Source organism: Lissotriton vulgaris, chromosome 9 (assembly GCF_964263255.1).
Source record: "Lissotriton vulgaris chromosome 9, aLisVul1.2, whole genome shotgun sequence".
In the NCBI taxonomy this organism is placed as follows: Eukaryota; Metazoa; Chordata; class Amphibia; order Caudata; family Salamandridae; genus Lissotriton; species Lissotriton vulgaris.
The window spans coordinates 434,249,090-434,272,014 of record NC_141697.1 but is presented as its reverse complement, the minus strand read 5'-3'; the positions used below and the strand labels follow the sequence as shown (position 1 = coordinate 434,272,014).

Below are 22,925 nucleotides of genomic sequence, written 5' to 3'. Positions count from 1 at the left end.
ACTGAGCCAGCCGGGAGCCCTAAGCCTGCCGGTAGCAGCGCGCATTGCGCCCTACCACTCCAGTTTTACTTTCACTGTATTATGCAGGATTACTAGCCCCACCTCGGCTTGACAGCTGAGGAGGAGCTATTATGCATGACTTTCCATTTCAGTGTAGTGATGCAGACCACTGAAATGCGTTAGTCTGATGCCTGGTACTTGGCAGGGCTGACTAAAGAAGCAGCTGGATCACTGCCTATAGCTCTTAAAATGTGAGAATTACCCACAGGAGCAGAGAAGCAGCTGCAGCACTTAGAGGATTTCAGAGAGGCAGCTAGCAGCACTGTCTACAGGATTTAGAATGAGGAATTACCAAGAAGACCAGAGAAACAGCTAGCAGCACTTTCTAGGCGATTAAGATTGAGGAATTACCAACGGGACCAGAGACACAGCACTCCCTAGAGGACCAATAATGAGGAACTACCACTGGTAACAGACAGACATACGCAGCACTGCCTAGAAGACTTAAAATGTGTGAATTACTGACGGGAACAGAAAAGCTGCTGCAGCACTGTCTAGAGGACTTAGAAAGAGGAATTATTGATGAGACCAGAAAGCTGCTAGCAGCACTGTCTAGAGGGCTTAGAATGTGAAATTACAGACGGGACCAGATAAGCAGCTAGCAGCACTGCCTAAAGGACTAAGAATGAGGAATTACCACTGGGAACAAAAAAACTGCTAGCAGCACTGTCTAGAGGACTTAGAATGGGGAATTATCAACGGGATCAGAGTAGCAGCATTGTCTGGAAGACTTGGAATGAGAAATTACAGACGGGACCAGAGTAGCAGCTAGCAGCACTGTCTAGAGGACTTAGAATGAGGAATTACCACTGGGACCAGAAAAGCAGCTAGCAACACTGCGTAGAGGAGTTGGAATGAGGAATTACTGATGGGACAAGAGGCACAGCTGCAGCACTGCTTAGAGGACTTCGAATGAGGAATTACCACTGGGACCAGGGAAGCATACTGCAGCACTGCTTAGAGGACGTAGAAAGAGGAATTAACCAACTGGACCAGAGAAGCAGCTAGCAGCACTGCCTAGAGGATTTAGATTGAGGAATTACCTTCAACAGAGAGACCCCTGCAGCATTGCCTAGAGGACTTAGCATGAGGAATTACCACTGGAACCAGAGGCACAGCTTCAGTACTGGCTAGAAGACTTAGAACGAGGAATTACAGATTGGACCAGAGTAGCAGCTGGCAGCACTGTCTGAAGGATTTAGAGTGAGGAATTACCACTAGGACCAGAGAAGCAGCTAGCACCACTACCTAGAGGACTTGGAAAGTGGAATTACAGATGGGACCAGAGAAGCAGCTAGCAGAACTGTCTAGAGGACTTAGAATGTCTTGATCCATGTAGGGGGGCGTTCCCTGCCCCAATATGTGCAAATCTCAGTGTTTTTGGGACAGTATACACAAGGAATATAGAATGGAGCTCATTTTGATTCTATGTGCAAAATTTGTCAAGCCTGCATATAAATAAGAGTGTACAAACAGAAAGCAAAAAATAGAAATTCACTCCGCCCCTAATTAAACTAAGTAAAATCTTGCGTCTGGAATAAGGGTATTGCATACTCCTTAAACAAACACAGAAAGAAAGGAAAATTACGAGAACAAAAATGGAGTCTGCAAGAAAAATAAGCATGACGCAACAGTGGCCACGTTTACAAAATGTGAAGAGTTAACAAATGTTTGTCATGGCTAATAGGCTTTGAATTAGCCTGTGAAAGTTGTTTTAAATAAACGGGGGAAAAAGGATTTTATGTACAAAAAGTGCATGCTATACTATGTTAGTCAAAACAGTGGCAGCGTACAATACATCGCACATATGATTATGTAACTAAAGCAACAAAAAAGGAACATTCTTTACAAAATGCTGCAGCCGGCACAAAAATAAAATAAAGCGCCAACACAAAGATAAAAAGCCTTTAAAGGAAGGATACACATAATAGGCCAATACTGCAGGGGATGAGCGAGACCTGAAAATGTGGACAAATAAAGGCCATTAACCAAATATCTGGGCTTGCGGTTCCGACATGGATCCCTTCTGGTTTCCATGTGTGCGGATGTTATATTACTATTTATCAGAGACCCAGCCGCTAACTTGGCCCCCATTATTCGCGAAATTATACGATTGGGGGCCCTCTCGGAGTATTCTCTTTCCTGGTGCGACGACAACTACTAAATACCTAGACATTATACTACAGAAGGAGATGGTGATCAACCTGAACTGTGGCCAAGCTATCCACGCAAACTGAGCTCTGGATCAAATTACCGCTATCAATGGTAGGGCGCATTGCTATTATTCCACCGCACCCTAACAGCACGCCTCCATGACGCCGGAATCCAAGAGAAGGCCCCGGCCTGGACCACATCCTTCCTCTCCGGCAGAACCCAGAGCGTCCGCCTCCCACCCTTCCGCTCCAAGACGACCAAGATCATCTGTGGCGTCCCACAGGGATCATCACTCAGCCCGACGCTGTTCAATATCTACATGGCACCACTCGCCCACGTCGCCCGAAAACATAGATTCAACATCAACTCCTACGCCGACGACACCCAGCTGATCATATCCCTCACCGAAGACCCCCACACTGCCAAAACCAACCTACACAGAGGAATGAAGGCCGTCGCCGAATGAATGAAGGACAGCAGGCTGAAGCTGAATTCTGACAAAACGGAGGTTCTCATCCTCGGCCCCACCCCCTCAGCCTGGGATGACTCCTGGTGGGCAACATCACTAGGAACAGCCCCAGAACCCACCGACCACGCACGTAACCTGGGGGTCATCCTCGACTCCTCCCTCTCCATGACCAAGCAGGTCAACGCCGTCTCTGCTTCCTGCTTCAACACCCTCCGAATGCTCCGCCGGATCTTCAAATGGATCCCCTCCGACACGAGAAAAACAGTCACCCAGGCCCTCGTCACCAGCAGACTGGATTACGGGAACGCCCTCTACGCAGGAACAACAACCAAGCTCCTGAGACAGCTGCAAGGCATCCAGAACGCCTCGGCACGACTGATCCTCGATATCCCCCGACACAGCCACATCACACCACACCTAAGAGGCCTGCACTGGCTCTCCACCAACAACAGGATCCCCTTCTAAGTCCTCATCCATGCACACAAAGCTCTACACAATGCCAGACCAGCATACCTCAACGCCGACTCTGCTTCTACACCCCCACCCGCAACCTCCGCTCGACCAACCTCGCCCTCGCCACAATCCCTCGCATTCGGAAAACCACCGCCGGTGGCGGATCCTTCTCCTACCTCACCGCCAAGACCTGGAACACCCTCCCTACAAGCCTACGACAGACCCAGGACCTGCTGGCCTTCAGAAGACTTCTCAAGACCTGGCTTTTTGATCATGTAGTTCCGTAGTTCGAGGGTCTGTGGTTCGGTGCTTCCGAACCAGTTCAATAAAGGTCGTCGGAAATAGACGATTTTGGTGTCAGCAGACTGCAAATCACGAGTGCGGTGTGTACGAGTGTTTTCGTCTTAATCGATCAATGAGAACACTACGTATTCGGGGATTTCGTTTGAACCCTCGGGTTCCATTTTGTGTACGGCAGCCATTTTGTGTGGTTGCCCTCAGATAGGCCGATGACTGCGGCCGAGCGAGTCCTTGGGACACGTACACCTTAGCTGACTTCTGAATGACCTGGCCGAACTGACTCCCTTGCCCGAGGCTGACCTCGCTGAGCCAGTTCCTTGTTAAGCAGCTGGTCAGATAAAGATCAAAGAGCAGGACATTGCTGAGTTTACAGTACACTGCACCCACCTTTCTATCTTGCTTCTCATCTGTTTCTGCTCCTTTCTTTACGACATAATCACTGATTTGGGTTGAGGTTTTATGATGGGTTTGTCCGGCCTGATCCAACAGGATATTGGAATGTGTTTGGTCATTTCTGGTGGGCTGGACAACGGAAAATGGGATTGTCGTCATGCACTACTTTTGAAATGTCACACTGTGATTGGTTAGTTTGTATGTAACCGATGCTACTTTGGAATGTGATTTTTGGCATAAAAGACCATGCTCCGCTCGTTGAAATTGTGCAGTCTCTAGCGAACCACCTGTGTTGTGCTTCGTAGACCTCTGTTCCTGGTTGCAGCCAATAAACTTTGGTCTTTGACGTCATCGAGAAGTGTCCCGTGTCTCTGTTTGCAGAGGCAGGGGAATCCGAAGACTTCAAGCGTTTTCCCTGGCGCTGCTGGGTTCTAAAACCCGGTTCTTCAGTTGGCGCCCAACGTGGGGCGACTTCAGCGGTACCGGTCCAAGCCCGAAGATCGTGAGGAGCTTCGTGTGGAAATTCTGGAGGAAGGCCTGCCACTTCATCGACCCCTGTATGTCGTCGTGGTCCGAAAGTCTTTGCTGCGAGGTTCCCCGCTTTCCGACGGTTACAAAGGACTGCTGCCCTGACTGTCGCCCTGTCTTGGAGCCATAGAGGATTTGTAGAGCGAGACGATAGACGGGTCTTCTGGTGACGCCATCGACATTTCAGTTAAGTATGAGTGGAGCGTCTCCCAGTCCTTAGTTTGTTTTGGTATCCCTTCGAGGATCGCTTTGATTTGGTACCTGCAGGCCCTAAAGCCGAGGGACTCGTGTATTCACGAGACTATCGTTTTGAGATTTCCCTTGAAGTTTGAAGCTAGACTAGTGAGCGAATATGCCTGGTCTTAGCAGACTTAGAAAGATATTTGGTTGTGGTTGTTCTAGGGATTCCCGGTTGGAGGATTCGTGTCCGGTTCCTCCGATTGGAACTCCGACCTATGAGCTCTATGTAAAACATGGTGTGGGCCCCATCGGATATAATGACATCTGGGTAAAATACACGAGAAAAGACGGTGTCCTACAGTGGCCCCATTATGATAGCTTTGAAACAGAGATTTTAGATAATCTCGAAGTTAAACTGTTCAAGAAGAAAGCCCGGCCGGCAATGTTTGACTCTTTTCGCATATGGCGCAAAGAAGCCAAACAGAAAGAAATTAAATTAGCGAAGAAGAATAAACGAGAACGAGGTTTGTCAATGGTGCAAGCTGCTATGCAGTTTAGGGATAATGAGGAAGAGCAAGAGAGCGAACAGATGCTTAGGATCAGGAAGTTAGCGGTAGATAAGTGCTACCCAGTTTTGCCGCCTAAAGAGCAGGAAGAAAAGAAAGATCTTGCAAAAGATCCTTTAATGTCGCATCTATTGAGTTCGCCACCTCCTTATGCACAGAATGCTACGGCACCACCGCCGTCAGTTGTAGCTGCGCAACCTCCGGTTGCTTTGCCACCTGCGATTCCTCCACAGCCAGCTCCTCTTCCGTTGGCTCCTATTCCTTTGGTGCAGCCTTCTCAAGGGCCACCACCTTTGCTACCTCCTTCGTCTGCTACTACTACGCCTGTTTTGTCTACTCCTCCTGTTCCGACTTTGGGTTCTTCTAATGTTGTTCCGTCTTCCCTTATTCTGTCACCTTCTCCTTCTGCTAGACAAAGAATGACTGCAGCAGTTTCTATTCTCTTTTCTCCTCTTTTGGGATCATTTGGTATGTCTCCTGTAGTCGAGCGTAGACAGTCGCGTAGTCAGTTGCCTGATGCTAATGAAAGGACAGTGTTGGATCACATGGCGCGTAAATGGGTTACACATTCTACACAGTATGACCTTGAGGGTATTATGGATGTTTTCCATCAATGGGAAGCACCAAAGCAACGGTACGTCTTTGAGATGATGTGTGTGTTCCTTCATGAACAGTGGATTAAAGAAGCGGGACAAGCTCCTTCTGAGTTGTACCGAATACGTTCCGAGTTTGCGAAAGGGACCATTGTGGGTCCTCTTGAGATTCAGAAAGCTGTTGCGACGTTATTGTCATTCCGAAATGACACTCCTTCTGAGCGACTGTTTGAGCCTGATTCGTCAGTTAGGAGAAATGCGCGTCAGTATCCGATGCGTGAGGTTCCTCCAGTTTGGAGACCTACTGATGCAACTGTTAATCCGCCTATTCCTGCACACTTTCAGCGTGTTTGGGTACATGTTCCTTGGAAGCGTCCTGAAGTCTTAGCACTTAAACAGACTTTGCCTGATCCGCGCAAAAATCCAGCAGGATACTACAAGGAGCTAACTCAGACTGTGGGTTTGTGTGTCATGAATTTGGCAGATATAGACATGTTGTTTGGGAATGTTGTTCCAGAGCCTATTTGGAGTAAGATTCGTCATACCGATCATGCGGATGAATTAGATGAGACATGGGTTAATCTTAGAGATGCCGATAATAGACAAGTAGGTGGCGCTAAGCCTGAGGATTTGATTACTGAACTTCCTGGTAAGATTATTACTTATATGAAGACTTTGTGGCTAAACTGCGTGTCTTACACCAACAGGTTCACAATAGTCTACCACAGGCTTCTGAAGATCCAGGTCACGCCATTGAACCCGGTGCCTGGATATTTGTGAAGAATTTTCAGTGGAGCAAGAATGAGCAGCCCCTCTGGACAGGACCGCACCTAGTTTTACTATCTACACGTTCTGCAGTCCGAGTGCAAGGCAAGAAAAATTGGATCCACGGCGTACATTGCAAACGGGCTCCGTTGCCCTTACCGTACGACCGGTGGGTCCAGAACGGACTTCCAGACTCTGAGACTGAAACTGTGCCTCGTTTTCTGCCATTCAGCGATGCCCGTTTGATTAGAACGAACACTGAGAAAGAAAGTGACGATCTTCTGCAAGAAGCTGTGCCTCCTTTGAATTGATTGAACACTACCGAGCCTGAACGCTTGTTTAAGGAACAGACATTGCCTGGCAAAAACCGTTATAATTTGCGACGAGAGTCATGGACAAATAAAAATAAATGAAGTTTTTATGATTTTTCTGTTTGCAGGTTAACTCTCCTCCGAGGAACTACTGATTTTTGTTTTTCGAACCGCCATCCGGGTTCAGCTGTAGGGTCGCGGTTGACAAGTCTTTGGAGTGCAAGCCTGAGACAATAGGTCAACGGTTCTGGTTGGCCTAAGGGAGTTGCCCTGGGCTTACAGAGGCATTCCTTAGCATAGAACACCCTACCACCGCGAGCAGCATATTTAGTGAGGATGGAGTTCTTCGAGTTGGAGAGACCTGTTAAGGCAATAAGTTTTAAGAGCAAGATATGCAAACTAATCACCCGAAATAGATTTTTAATACTATGTTTATTATTGCTACTGAGTTTGATGATATTTTTAGTTGGTTGTGTGACATTCTCTTTTAAAGTGACGTTCATACGCACTGTGCAACCTACACCTTCCCCTACTATTTCTTCTCATTCATTTCACCCTCTGCCCGAACATGAAGTAGTTAGAAGATTGGAATTTGCCAATAATTCCTTTATTCAACTTTTGCACCAACACCAGCTTGTTATGAACACGACAAATTGTTGGATTTGTGGCCTAATGCCCCATACGACCGGTAAAGGTATCCCGTACTTGGTTTTGCCTTTCAGCCTTAATGGTTCTATTTGGGCATATAGAACGATGTTCATTTATGCCCACTGTGTCTATCCCCTACGTTCACCGAAAGACAACCCGAAGAATAGTGCTTTGGCTAGAGGTATAGTTGACATGGTTAAAGGGACTAATGCGGTTGAGTCTATTCCGAAAGATGAGAAACAACCATATAGTGGTTGGGACGTTACTGGATATGGAGTTAGTCTGAGTGCTAACCAGCGTGCGAAAAGTTCTCCACCGATTTGGATAGTGCCCCATCAGGGTCGCTATTGTCTGCAGGGTAATGGCAAGAATCCGAAAGCTCAGTTAGGGAAGAGTATCTGCACTGAGACTTATGTATTTACGTCTCAGACTTCCCCAGCGTTTCTAGCAGCTAAGGGTACCTATTTCATTTGCTATGACAAAGCGTATACATGGTTGCCCCCTGACTTTTCGGGCACATGTTTTGTTTCTTTCCTGTTGCTTCCCACTTTTACAGCTGTGGCAGATTACCATAAGACGAGAGTTGCTAGAGGTGTCTTCAGTCAGGAAGATACCGCAGGACAAGAGTTGGGAGATTTCTTTAAGGGTTTTATGCCATTCTGGGGACCGATGGCTAACAGCAGGAACATTCGCCAGTTGACGAGAGTGGTTGAGTCCACCATAGTCGAAACTACCGGTGCCCTTAGCAACTTGACTGCTGAGCTTCAGTCGGATCGACTTATGACACTTCAGAATAGAGTTGCTCTTGACGTCATACTTGCAGACCGAGGTGGAGTGTGTAAACTGATTCAATAGAGCTGCTGTGTTTTCATTCCAGATAACGCTCCGTCAGTCTTCCAGGCCATTTCCAAGCTACATAAGATCTCCGATTCTGTACATATAGACAAAGGAGATTGGTCATTGATGGGATGGTTTTGGGGATTGATATCCACTTGGGGATGGAAGATTCGGATGGTCATTGGGATGATCTTAGCTATCCTTTTCCTGTTCTGTCTCTGTGTACAGTGTGCTCCTGCGATTTGTGGCCTCTGTGCTACTTCGTGTGCAAGGAGACCTGTCCAGAGAAAGGTACTAAGTAATAGGATGATGCTACAGCAACATATCGATGATCTGATGAAGATAGTCCTAGATTCAGATTGACATGGGTTTGGGTTTGTTGCCTATGTAAGGGCAAAAGGAGGCTCTGTAGTTCCGTAGTTCGAGGGCCTGTGGTTCGGTGCTTCCGAACCCGTTCAATAAAGGTCGTTGGAAATAGACGATTTTGGTGTCAGCGGACCGCAAATTATGAGTGCGGTGTGTACGAGTGTTTTCGTCTTAATCGATCAATGAGAACACTACGTATTCGGGGATTTCGTTTGAACCCTCGGGTTCCATTTTGTGTACGGCAGCCATTTTGTGTGGTTGCCCTCACATAGGCCGATGACTGTGGCCGAGCGAGTCCTTGTGACACGTACACCTTAGCTGACTTCTGAATGACCTGGCCGAACTGACTCCCTTGCCCGAGGCTGACCTCGCTGAGCCAGTTCCTTGTTAAGCAGCTGGTCAGATAAAGATCAAAGAGCAGGACATTGCTGAGTTTACAGTACACTGCACCCACCTTTCTATCTTGCTTCTCATCTGTTTCTGCTCCTTCCTTTACGACATAATCACTGATTTGGGTTGAGGTTTTATGATGGGTTTGTCCGGCCTGATCCAACAGGATATTGGAATGTGTTTGGTCATTTCTGGTGGGCTGGACAACGGAAAATGGGATTGTCGTCATGCGCTACTTTTGAAATGTCACACTGTGATTGGTTAGTTTGTATGTAACCGATGCTACTTTGGAATGTGATTTTTGGCATAAAAGACCATGCTCCGCTCATTGAAATTGTGCAGTCTCTAGCGAACCACCTGTTTTGTGCTTCGTAGACCTCTGCTCCTGGTTGCAGCCAATAAACTTTGGTCTTTGACGTCATCGAGAAGTGTCCCGTGTCTCTGTTTGCCGAGGCAGGGGAATCCGAAGACTTCGAGCGTTTTCCCTGGCGCTGCTGGGTTCTAAAACCCGGTTCTTCAATCAGTAGCAGCCCCCCCGCCCCCCCTCCCAGCGCCTTGAGACCCTCACGGGTAGGTAGCGCACTTTACAAATGAACTGATTGATTTATTTATTGATTGATTATTAATGTTTTAGTCCTCCCCGGTTTTTATATTTCTTTACGAACATACCAATCCAACTAATAGTTTTTTTGCCACTTTAAAAAACCTCCAGATCTGGCTTATCAGGGCCGGCTGCAGACCCAGATTCAGATGGTATCTCTTACGAATGAGATGGATTTGATGTGCCGGATCTACAGTTGTATTTTCTGGCGGCACAATGTCACTTCATGCTACTGGTTGCTCTCTTGCCTTACTCAAAGCGAGAGAGAGACCCATCTGGACAGACTCCTCTATCCTCCATTCTACCACAAGGCATACAGAGGGATCCTGCATATATTCAAATACTCTCCACTACCAGTTGAGCATGAGTGCAACTTTGCAGCTACCTGGGAGATGGGTTGCTTTACTCTCCTGCAATATCAGATAACCCATGGCTACCCCCTCACACTGGAAAAACCCATGCAACATACACTGCAGGCTCATAATCTCCACACAATGGGGGATCTATTCCTTGGAAGATGTTCTCACGCATGCTGACAATGGTGCTGGCACGCATATGGACCACTTTATACTCCGTCGCCTTCAAAATACACTACGTAACCGATTACCTTCGTATCCTAAATTACAGGAGGACTTCCCACCTTTGACATTAGTGATTACCACTACCGAGGGGTCGCGATTGGTCTCCAGGTTCTACCAAGTTTGCGTCGCCTTGAAGCCAGGAGGTGATGGGAGGACCCAGGCAGCATGGAAGTGCGACATGGGACACCCAATCTCGGATAAGTCATGGCACTACTGTTGCACACAAGCAAAACTTATACCTCCCAACCATGGGCATGAACTGCTATATTACAATTATTTACATCAAGCATTCACTACAACACAGGGGCTAGCAAAAATTTATCCCACATGGTCACACGAATGCCCGAAGTGCAGCAATGATAACGCAGACTTCATACATCTCGTCGTGACCTGCCCTATTGTCTTAATCTAATTTCTACCATAACTGGTGCTGCTATTGATCCAGGCCACCCTACTTGCTAATGTCAGACCCCTACAGCTCCGTGTTTGGCACTACACTGTGATTGCCTTGCTACTAGCTAAGCGCTGGCTGGCGCTCTACTGGGGGAGTAAGCATTGACTTATCAATAGCGGTTATCTGAAGGATATGATATACTGTGGCTCATTGCAACTTCACATTGCAATCTTTGTAAAATCTTTGTATACTGCAATACCTCATGGAGCTGGAATTGAAGCTATGGAAGAAGCAATTATATCTACGGATTACGATCAACCTATGCAAGTGTTCCTGATGGAACTCATAGTTTTTACACTCTATCATAGCTTTTTCCAAAATGGATGACACTTGGTGCCAACAATTGGTAGGGACTTTGATGGGCAACTGTGCCGCCCCAGTATATGCTAACATATATATGAAAGCATATGAAGAACAACTAATACTAAGCAACCCCACATGGACAGACAATTTAAAGATGATAGTACGCTACATCGATGATATTTTTATCCTTTGGAAAAACACTGAAGAAACTCTGCAGAATGCACTGTTGGAATTAAATACAAAAAATGAAAGAATACAACTCACTTGGGAGATATCAAAAACTTCCATCACGTTCTTGGATGTCCGAGTCAACTGGCACCAAGGGAAAATAGAAACAGAAATGTATCGCAAAGAGACAGACAGGAACAATACCCTTCATTTTAGTAGTTTTCATCCGGAGCCATTAAAATTACATCTACCCACATCTCAAATGATGAGAGCCAAAAGAATCACTTCAAACAAGGACAAGGTAGAAAGTACATTGAAAACCATGGGAGAAAGATTTTGCAACAGAGGATATCCTGATAATTTAATAAAACAATCTATAGAAAAAGTGAGTTGCATACCTAGAAGAGATCTATTGAAAACACGACCCAAAAAGAAAGAAGAAAGGATGACAATTGTGTCCAAGTACTCCACGACGAGTTACAAATTCAAAAAGATCATTCGAAATCATTGGAATATTCTACGAGCGGAACCTGACTTTGAACATGCTTTTGAACAACAACCTATTTTTGCCTTCACCAGGGGCAAAAATCTAGGGGAGCTATTGAAACAAAAGAGGTCAAAAGAGACGTGTTTTCGAGGTACTAGACCTTGCCTACAATGTGGACACTGCAATAACATTATGAGGGGTAATACAGTGAGGCATCCGATGAAAGGACACACCATTAAATTGCACGTAAATGCCACCTGTGACACAGCAAATGCAATATATATGTTAAAATGTCCCTGCGGGCAAGTATATGTGGGGAAGACCACACGTAAGATAAAAATAAGACTCAATGAACACAAGTCTAACATTAGGACCGGAAACGTTAAATCGACAGTGGCCATGCATTTCAAAGAAGAGAAACACAACGTGCCGCACTGCAATTTTTGATTCTGGAAATAATTGAAAAGATAGAAGGACGTGATAATAATCGTTTTCTCCTCCAAAGGGAAATTAATTGGATGTACCTACTGAACTCCCATAAGCCATTCGGGCTTAATGATCGCACTGAATTTACATGCTATCTTTAAAGACACATGATAATTTTGAACTGTACAGACACTCTTTTTGGAACATGATAAAACACCCAGGTGCTTCAGCCTTGCCTACGCGAATGTATGTTTGGACATCCTTCTTATTGATTATGCATATCATTCGGATTGTTTTGTTTGTTTATTTTCATTTATCTTTATATTTAATTAATCTATAAGCCAGCGTGATAACCGCTATTCTATGACTTGAAACGTAGAAAACTTTATTGTGCACAGAGCAAGTGTCTCATTGATCAGCATGAGTATAGCAGCCCTCTCATTGGCCAGTTTTCCGATCATGTGACCGGGATACTAGCCAATAAGAGTTAATCATCTTATTCGAGTTGACACTGATGCTAAGAAAAGTAATGCTATTGGTTAGACACTTTGCTAATGCCAGCAACATTTGGAATGAGGAAATGATGATTGCTAAAGGCGTTTTCCGTCTGATATGTAAGTCAATTTTACTGTGAGCATATCGTTTTCTTATAAACTATAACTAATACCTAAAAGAGTTTCATGTAAAGCGCGCCGTTTGCTCTCCTTATTTTTCAGTTGTGCATTATTGAAGAACTTTTGAACATGAGCACATGTGAGTGCCTAGTTGGCATTATTATTATCAGTTTTGTGATATTCACGTTACGTAACACCTATGCACTGGGGGAATCACGCATCAACACGAGTTTGAACACAATGTTGGCTTATAAGGTTTTTGTAAAACTGTACAGGGATTATGTTATTGAGATTTGATTGACGATTGATATGTGTACTACTATACCTTGTTTCAGCTGATTGTCCCTGATGAAGGTCGACAACGACCGAAATGCATTGGACTAATGGATTTAAAGTGATTACAATCTAATCTGATTAAAAGTGTTTTCTTTTAAGGATCACTCTGACAGCTCCCTGGCCCGCTTTCGCCACTGTCTGGTTAACATCGCCTCATGGATGTCCACCAACAATTTAAAATTAAATACTGACAAGACGGAGGTGCTATTTTTTAATCAAAAATCTGCCATTCCCTCCAACATTTGGTGGCCATCTCAACTTAATCCCCCTCCTGTGCCTGTTCAAGCTGCTCGCAATCTGGGCTTTCAATTTGACGCAGCGCTGTCCTGCAAGACTCCAATTAATAAGGTTTCATCATCTTGTTTCGGAAAACTCTGAATGATTAAAAAAATTATCCCTTTCTTGCCCTTTGAGTCCCGCAGAACAGTAGTACATGCACTAATCACATCCCATCTGGATTATTCAAACAGTCTTTATGTCAGCGCCCCTGCATATCTCATTAACCGGCTGCAAATCGTGCAGAATTCGGCGGCCCGGCTGATTTGCAACATCCCTTATCGCCACTCGATTTCACCTCACCTGGCCAAACTCCATTGGCTACCTGTGAGATATCGCATCCAGTTTAAGGCCTTGGTCTTTGCCTTCAGAGCTCTCAATGGTCGTGGCCCGGCATTCTTAAGGCACAGAATCAGGCGGTCTCTTGCAACAAGGGATCTCAGATCCAACCATCTTGGCCTTATGTTCTGCCCACGCTTTCGTCTGACTCGCACAGGTGGTAGGGCTTTTGCCGTGGCCACTTCCAGATTGTGGAACTCACTTCCAGAAGAACTCAGATTCCTCTCATCTGAGGCTGTGTTCCGCAGGAAACTCAAAACCTGGTTCTTCTCTCGGATCTAGCCTGACGGAATTCTCTGATGGACCCTCTAAGACTTCACACGTTGTCAGCGCCGGGACACCTCCGTTGGGGGTAGCTGTTTGCGCTTTACAAGTGACTAAATAATAATAATAATAAGAAGAAGAAGAAGAAGAAGAAGAAAACAATTGCAAATGAAATATGAACTCTTGAAAAATTTATGAATGAAATAAATTTATAATAAGTGAAATATTATTATTTTTGGAGTGAATTTTGGAGGAACTCTGGGATAGCCAGAAGTAGCTATGAGCTGTGCACCAGGGGATGCTCTCACGTCTTGATGGGAAGCACTACATTGTGATTTTCAGTTAAGACGCCTACGACAAGAGGCACCACTCTATTTAGCACGCTCTGAAATTGACGAAAGTGGCATATCGAAAATATAAACCACAAAAGGAACGTCAGTGCGCTCGGACCTCACACTTTTCACACATTGCAACTTCCCACATCCAGACCCAAAGACATTTGGCAGCCAGTATGTTATTATGAAGCGATGCTAAAAGGGATGATGGGCGGAGCGTTTGAGCAAATCAAACACTCATCCCCCAGTCAACCGATCTGGGTTTAATCCATCACCATTCTTTAGCTCACTCAGCCACCCCAGTTCAGACATGGCCATGCCAAGCCATGTCTTCCCTGGACCGGAATCAAGCATCCTAGGACCGGTTTCTGGCTATCAGCCGTCATCTCCCAGGATAGCTTGACTCCAGTGGCTTAGTGAGCATGGGACCCACGTCTAGGCATACCCTTCCCACTTAGGGTGAACAGCAAAACACACAAGATGATGGACGGAATGTTGCACAATGGCAAAACATTCACCCCCAGTTACAGATCTGGGTTTAATCCACGGTTATTTTGCTCATCAAGCCACCCCAGTTCAGACATGGCCATAGGTAAATCAGTCTTGACCCTGTGCCTCATGGGAACAGTCCAGCCCGAACTGCTAAGGCATGTCTTACCTGGACCGAAATCAAGCATCCTAGGACCGGTTTCTGTCTATCAGCCGTCATCAGCCAGGATAGCTTGACTCCAGTGGCTTAGTGAGCACGGGACCCATGTCTGGGCATAACCTTCCCACATAGGGTGAACAGCAAAACACACAAGATGATAGACGGAATGTTGCACAGGATGCTTGAAAACTGCCCAGGTCCAATTCTGCATTTTTTTTCTCCATATGGTCTGTTAAATGAGGAATAATTTGCTCAAATTGAATTCGGACAAGACCGGAGTCATGATTGTTTGAAGTCCCCCCAGCCCAAGTTTTGACTTCCTTGTGGTGGCCACACCACCTAACCTTCCAACTCAGTTAAAAAGAATTGGGGTATTGTCTACAAGCCTTGTCCCTGCAAATGGCTTTCACGGCTGCCTCGTGTTTTACTTTATTCGTTTAGTGCACAAAATCCTGCCTCTCCTTCATGAGAGTTGCAGGAAAACCACCATTCATTCTATCTTCATTTCTCACCTCGACTATGGAAGTTGACTTTACCTTGGCTTGCCAAAGACATCTATGATGCAACTTTGCATGATACAGAACACTGCTGCTCACGTCCTGTATAACCTTCTGAGGAATTCGTCAATCTCTCAACTTCTGCCCAAATTGGATTGGTTGCATGTTTAGAAAGACATTTTGTTTAAAGCCTTATTCATTTGTCATTAAGTTTTCTTCAAATTTGATCCTCTGTATTTTCAAAGCATGTTTCATCCTTAAATGCAAGCCCTCACCTTTTCTCTACCCACATAGACCTCCTTTGCTGGCCAAGATCAGGAAGTCCCATCACGGGGGTCATGCTTTCTATTACTTGGTGGCTAAACACTGGAATTCACTCCATCACTATTAGATCCCTGTCTTCTCATTTCCAGTTTCGAAAGTCTTTGAAAACTTGAAAAATCAGTGACTTGGATATCTTTAGTGCTCCTGTCTTTGCTCATTATTCACGTACAGAGCCATAATCCCCTTTGGAGAACCAGTTGTGCTTTACAAATACAGACATACATATTATTAGTTATAGATTTCATTTTGTAGTTGGTCGAGCCCTTGTTCAAAAATGTAGTGAAATCAAATGCCACAATAAAGAGCAGGGTTTAGCAGTTTGTAGATGATTCAGATACTTGAGGAAGGTTTGAGTGTTTACAGTGGTCATCAGCAAGAATTCCAAACTTATTAGGGTCTGGAAGGTGGTTTGTTTTCCTTGATCCAAACTGTGGGTCACTTGCCAAATACGATCTTCTATCACAAGACACCCTGAAGAAATGTTGTGTTAGTAGGAATATCCTCTGACATATGAAATCTCTACAAAATCAATTAACTGACTTCATTTGAAGTTTTCTTTAAAGTCTTTGCTGATTGTATTCGTTCTAAACTGCATTTTATCTGACAGTTCGTTCAGTGAACAGTGCTTTCATTAGTGGGATGATATTGTTGATACTTGTTCAGCCAACAGCCAAGAGAGAGCTCCCACCCGTTGAGGCAGGTGTTTTTTCCTTGTATGATTCAGAAAAATTACTATACATGCATCCTACTGCTATGGTCCGTTTGGGTGGGTGGGGAGCGGGGCCGGACTGGCCATAGCGGGCACAGGGCGTTTCCACGGTGGACCGCTAAGGTGGGGGCTGGTTTTAAACCCCAGCGGGGGGGGTGTGGGGGGGGTCGTTTTTTTTTTTTTTACCAGGGTCGGAAATATCAGCCCCCTGTTACAAAATCGTCCAAAACCGGCCCTAACAAACAGCTTGGAAGCACTCCCTAAACCCCCCAGGGAGATGCGGCCAAGCAGTTTGCCAGGGCTGGTTTCGGTACCCAGTCCGGCCTTGGTGGGGAGGAACAAAACATCCCCCCTCCATTTCATGCTGGTGATGGAGCCGTTGGCCGTATGGCTGTGGTTGGAGGAAGGTGAGTGGGAATCCCACAGGTAGACAGGATTCATGCGGTCTCGCTTTCTGCTGATGATATCCTGCTTTACCTTAAAGCTAACGGATAGCATTCTGGCATCACCCACACCCTCATTGAGTTCAGGGCATCTCCCGGCTTCCTAACTAGTTCATAGATGTCTTGTTTGCCCCATTGTCCCAGTAGAACCATCTGCTCAACTTAACCCTTGGCTGGTCCCCGATACTTGGGATGGGGCTTCATTTTGCTACCTGGGCATCCATGTTATTCACTCTGAAGGTGACCTTTTAAACTGGAACCTGCCCCAGGGCAGTGAGCGCCCTTAGAGCTCAGGAGGCCTTTTGGATGGTGCTCCCACTTGCTACCATTGGACGCTTAACCCAGTCCAAGGTGATGATGGTATTATCCCTGGTTTCCTTACCTGGAAATTCGGGATTTAGGCGCGCTCCTGGGAGATCTTCTCTGGGGCTGTGGTTGTCGGATGGTCACCCTGATCAATCTGCACCTCCCCATTGAGCGGCAGGAGTTGGGGTTCCACAATTTCGAGCACTATATGTAGCGGTGCAGTGACTGTCTCATTGGCTACCTTGCTTTTCACTAGAAGAAACCACTGTGGCTGGTCCTTCCCGGAGTATAGCGAAGGAAAAAAAGATGGCTCTTCCAAAAGTAAATCCCAGGCACGATTTCCCTTACCTGGTGCACACGGTGCAGCGCTGTTTTATCCATAGCTTTTTAATTACTAAATATATGACTCCTAACACAGTGCCAAATACCAACGGATACCTATGCCACCATAGACACCCCTCAGTAACTAAAGAGGGGACATGATCACACTGTGTCCAGACTTGGGCTGTTTGATTCAGCAATGTCGTTCCCTGATATTGTGCTTCCACCAAGATGGAATCCTCTTTGAATGAGGAGCTCACACCCATAACTTTCCTGCTTCTCTCTCTCTCTCCTTCTGACAGTAACTCTGTTGATACAGCTGATACACCCCGGTTGCACCTAATGTGCCCCGTGTCCATGCGCTCCATGGAGGGGGTGGAGTTTGGGAGTAATAGTTGATCCTCCTATGAAGCGTGATTGGTATTGTGACTACCCGGCTTCTGGCCTAGTTCCCTTTTTTTTATTATTTGCTTTGTAATCTGTATGGAATTGTTTGTGAAAGCAGACACTGTCTCACTAGGTTATGGCAGGAACATAGGATGAATCAGGCCCCTTCTCTATTCCCAGTCAGGTCATTAATAGTTTGTTACCTATACAGTGCACAATATTTTAATTTATTCCTCCATGTAATTTTTTTTCATTTATAACACAATGCCAGTAAAAGTGATTAAAAAAAATATTCAAAATGATGTCCTTGTATGGGAAATGTGGTAACGCATCTATGTCATTTTTTTGCTGTTTGGAGGCTTGCTCAGTTCCCCTGAAAAGTACTTTCCCACTTGGCTTAGGAGTGATACTAACCATTGTCGTGTCTAGCATAAAACAAAACGAATAAGTGCTAAGTGGAAAACTAATGCCCCAGTGAACCAGTGTTGGTGATTTCCCCGTTTTGAGGAGATCAAAGATCTAACTTGCATCTGGACCGAGACAAGGAGCAGCCAACCTCGTGTTGGGTTGCTTGGATGGGCAGGAGATATCACGAATATTGGCGTCTCATTGCCAGAAAGATGAGAGAAACTATCTGACATCATACCACAGACAGAAACTGAACTGGCATTATAGCATCTTGATAACTGTAGGGCCTGGCCATTTCAATGTTTGCTGATAACCCACACTAAAGGAAAGCTTGAGCATTTAAAGTTATGAGGGCCGATTCGTTCTGAGGAGGGGTGGCAGGAAAAAAAGGAAGCCAGTTGGAAGGAATTTCTTTGTGCCACACTCATCTGACAAAGAGTCTTACTACCTGGCAGAAACCACCTGGGCTAGTTGGTGGGATGATCAAAGGGAAATTGATAGTGACTGTCTTTCTAGGAGATCTGCATAAAAAGAGTGGACAGTACAAAAGGGGGTGGTGATGGACGGAGCATCTGAACCAATCAAACACTCACACCCAGTCAAAAAATCTGGGTTTAATCCATCACCGTTCTTTAGCCCACTCTGCCACCCCAGTTCAGACATGGCTATATGCAAATCAGTCTGACCCTGTGCCTCATGGGAACAGTCCAGCCCGAACTGCCAAGCCATGTCTTCCCTGGACCGGAAACAAGCTTCCGAGGACCGGTTTCTGGCATTCCAGCCGTCTTCAGCCCGGCTTGCTTGAATCCAGTGGCAAAGTGAGCAAGGGACTCACGTCTGAGCATACCCTGCCACACTTATGGCGGCCAAAAGCGGTACAAAAGGGTGGACAGCATAGATTGGACAGTTCTGTCATTTGAAGGTATGATGGGATTCTTGAACAGCAGAAGCTAAATTGAAAGAAGTCCACACAACAATTCATTCAGTGCATGCGATAATGGCTGAATGGGATAGCACCTCCGACAGACAGTATGCACTTCTGAACATTGCTTCTACCATTCACTCTAAAAAATTAGCCCAGGGGTGCATCCCTGATGACTTTTATCTTCCTGCGTACTCGCAGACACCAGCATAAGTTATGAAAAAATGTTATGCTCAATGATGTGCAGTTTCCTGGACGCCTGTGCCCACATAACATACGCAAGGGATAATGGCACCTACCAATTTCCCAGTATTCATGGTTGCTTGACGTATGTACAGGGGTTCCCCTCACACTTTTTGATTGAATAGCAGGTTCACGTCTGAAATGCATGTACTCTGTCAATCAGTAAACGTAAACCACCGATTAGATGTTGCGGACATTACCAAATGCCCTTACTGTATGTACATTCCGCACCCCTGTAATGTAACAATACTCAATAATTGGAAACAAATGTCTCCTGTATAACCACGAAAGCCAATAAAAAGATCAGACAATCTTTTTTTATTTTTTATGATCAAGCGCAGTCCTTTTCAGTCATCAATACAGTTTACCTCTGAACTGACTAAATTGTCTTTTGCATATCAAACAAATACTTTTAAGAACAATGCAATTACAATTATTAAATAGTTGTTTAACCCTTGAAGGTCCAAACATTTCTCTGAGGTTTGTTAGTTGACGGTCAGGAATGGTGCCTAGCATGTGCAGGAGATCCCATCCACAGATATGTCCTGTTGCAGCTCTTAACACAAGTGTTCAACTGAAACGCCTTCTTTCACTTTCTCTAATCCTGGTCCATCTTAACTCGCATTTATGTGTCCCACTTCCAAGTGGACAGGTGTGAAGGTAGGCTAGCTGGTCAGACTTGCCTATAGTTATGCTATGCATTGCATGTTATTTGTCATGATTGCGATATAACTCTGTGCTTTTTCATAATGAATGTTGTTCTTTCTCTCACAGTGTTTGTGCATGTGTACAGTCATATGAAAAGTCACGCGATGTATAGATTAAGCAGGGGAAATCTATAGATCGGAATGAATCGCTTAAGAACGACAAGGAAGACATCAGTATGCACTTAATCACGTTGGTGAGTGCCTTTTAGAAAATATTTAAAATTCAGTAACAGCAAATCAAGTAAATTTTTCAAACTCTTAAATTGAAGATTCTCAAAAAATTAGAAATAATCCTATATCTTTCCATTACTACTTTTTGACATTGTTTATTGTTATACAACATCCAGTACCATCGTTGGAAAATATATGGAGAATTAGGTTATTGTTTTTACTGTAAAAATAAATAGTAAAGCGATATATTAGACACACGTGTGTGAATTAGTGGAACCACTGAAGGTAAAACTACAAGGTACTTTGAACTATGTATGTGCTTAGAAACAATCACATATTATAATTAATTATACGTATCCCAGATCTACATCTATAGTGTGGACTACCAACAAGTGTTCTCCAAATATACTAGAAGTATAGACATTTTTCTGTTTATGTCAAGAATACACCCCAGGGATACGTTCCTGCAATATGTAGAGGAAAAAGTATTATGTAATATGTTTGTAAATAACATTATTAGAAGTAACTTGAACATCTTCGTGTAACACTACACTAAACATAAAGAAACAAGTTATTTTTGTTATTGGTGGACCCTTGCGTTGACGGTATTTAATCAGGACTCCAATGGACAAACTAATTGCTCACCTGCTTTTGACAACTAGACTTTCTATTGGTCTGTTCTGGAAACAACAATTAGCCCAATCTTTACAAGTGTAGTGGGCAAAAATATGGAATATATATGCAATGGGAAATTTGTGAGAAGTAATTAATGATACCGTACATAAGTTTGCAAAAACACGGTTGCCGTTTAAAACGCTTTAGAACGCGAATTTCGATCAGTGGCTGACTAGCTCCCTTGATGTCATTCTTCCTAAAAGAAGAGTGTTGAAAAGAGAGAAGAGAATGGACTCTGCCCCCTGGTACACGCCCGAGCTAAGAACATTGAGGAAGGGCTGTAAGAAGCTGGAGTGGGCCTGGAGGAGGGAATGGGGGAAAGCTGATCGAGAGGAATATCGGGCAGCGATAAGAGCGTATAAAGCTGCTCTTCGCCGCACCAAGACACAATTCTTTGAGGAGAGTATCAATACCTCCTCGAATTCCTCGAGAGAAACGTTCCGAGTGGTTAAGGAACTCCTTAGAGTTCCCGAGCCCCCAGTAACCCACGATAGCCCAGGAGACAAATGTGAGGAGCTGGCGAACTATTTTCATACTAAAATAAATAAGATTCTTAGTGCCCTGCCTCAGGCGGACCAGAGAGCAGACGCTGGTAGCCAACCTAGGGGCGCTCTTGTTCAGCTGGAAGCTTTTGGCCCAGTATCAGCAGACGAGGTCCGTAAAGTACTGGGCTCCATGAAGAGTGGTTCCCCTAGGGATACGGTTCCCATGAGGATCCTGAAACAGGCGTCAACTATTATTGTTGACCCTATCATGGATCTTATTAATGCCTCCTTGGCCCAAGGCCTGGTACCACCTAGTTGGAAGAGAGCAGTTGTGAAAGCCCTCCTGAAAAAGCTGAGTCTGGATCCTTCGGACTTGGCTAATTTCAGGCCCATCTCCCTGCTCCCGGGACTTGGTAAAATTGCTGAAAAGTTGGTAAATCGTCATCTTTCCCACTTTTTGGAGTCCAATGGGCTGTTGCGTGATTCGCAAACTGGATTTCGGCCAAGTCAGGGCACTGACACCGCCCTGCTGGCAGTCGTGGAAGAAGCTAGGAGCATTTTGGATTCAGGAGGGTCAGTGGCAGTGATCCTCCTGGACCTCAGTGCGGCTTTCGACACTGTTAACCATCAAGTGTTGATCCATCGGCTGTCAGAGTTGGGGGTTACAGGTGCGGCTTTGAAATGGCTTACGTCATTTTTTAGCGACTGGTCGTACCAGGTCTGGGAAGGAGGTGAACGGTCGACATCCATCCCCCTCCAGTGTGGTGTGCCACAGGGCTCATCCCTAAGCCCCACATTATTCAATGTGTATATGGCCCCCCTGGAGGATGTGGTGGCCCCTTTTGGTTTTAAAATCGTCAGCTATGCTGACGATACTCAGCTGGTGGTGGCTCTATCCCAGCTGACGGAAAATCCAGATGCGCTGCATTCTTGCATGTTCAAAGTCTACACCTGGATGTGTGAATCAGCTCTAAAACTGAACGGGTCAAAGACCGAAATAATGCTGCTAGGGCATAAAGGACCCTCACTCCCCGCGACTGTTTGGCCCAGTTGTCTAGGCGACCTCCCCAGTCCTAAAGAGGAGATTAAGAGTCTTGGGGTTTGGTTAGAGCAGGATCTCTCCTTTAGGACTCAGGCAAAACGAACGGCAGGAGTCTGCTTTGGGCTCCTCCGTGCAGCTCGGAAAGTTTTGCCCATTCTTCCGTTGACACCGAAGAAGCTGCTTATTCAGGGGCTTATTGTATCTAGGTTAGATTACTGTAACGCCATCTTCCTGGGCTCCCCTGAAGCAACGCTGAATAAATTTCAGCAAATCCAAAATGCAGCTACAAGGCTTCTTACGAGCTCACCTAGGATGCAGTCAGCCAAACCTGCATTGAAGGCGCAGCATTGGCTCCCGGTGCGGGAAAGGATTACATTTAAGTAGCTTTGTATAGCGCACAAAACGCGTCAGGCTAAGGGGCCTCCCATTCTGAGGAATT

General features: G+C 45.3%; 1 protein-coding gene across 2 annotated transcripts in view; it reads left to right on the top strand.

Moving 5' to 3' along the window:
- XRCC3 (X-ray repair cross complementing 3) overlaps positions 1-22,925 on the top strand; it is a 175,263-nt gene that overhangs the window by 5,500 nt on the left and 146,838 nt on the right. For both annotated transcript variants that reach the window (XM_086936657.1, XM_086936656.1), the window contains exon 2: positions 20,181-20,307. The gene's annotated coding sequence lies outside the window, so the exon portion shown is untranslated. The remainder of the gene's footprint in view (positions 1-20,180; positions 20,308-22,925) is intronic.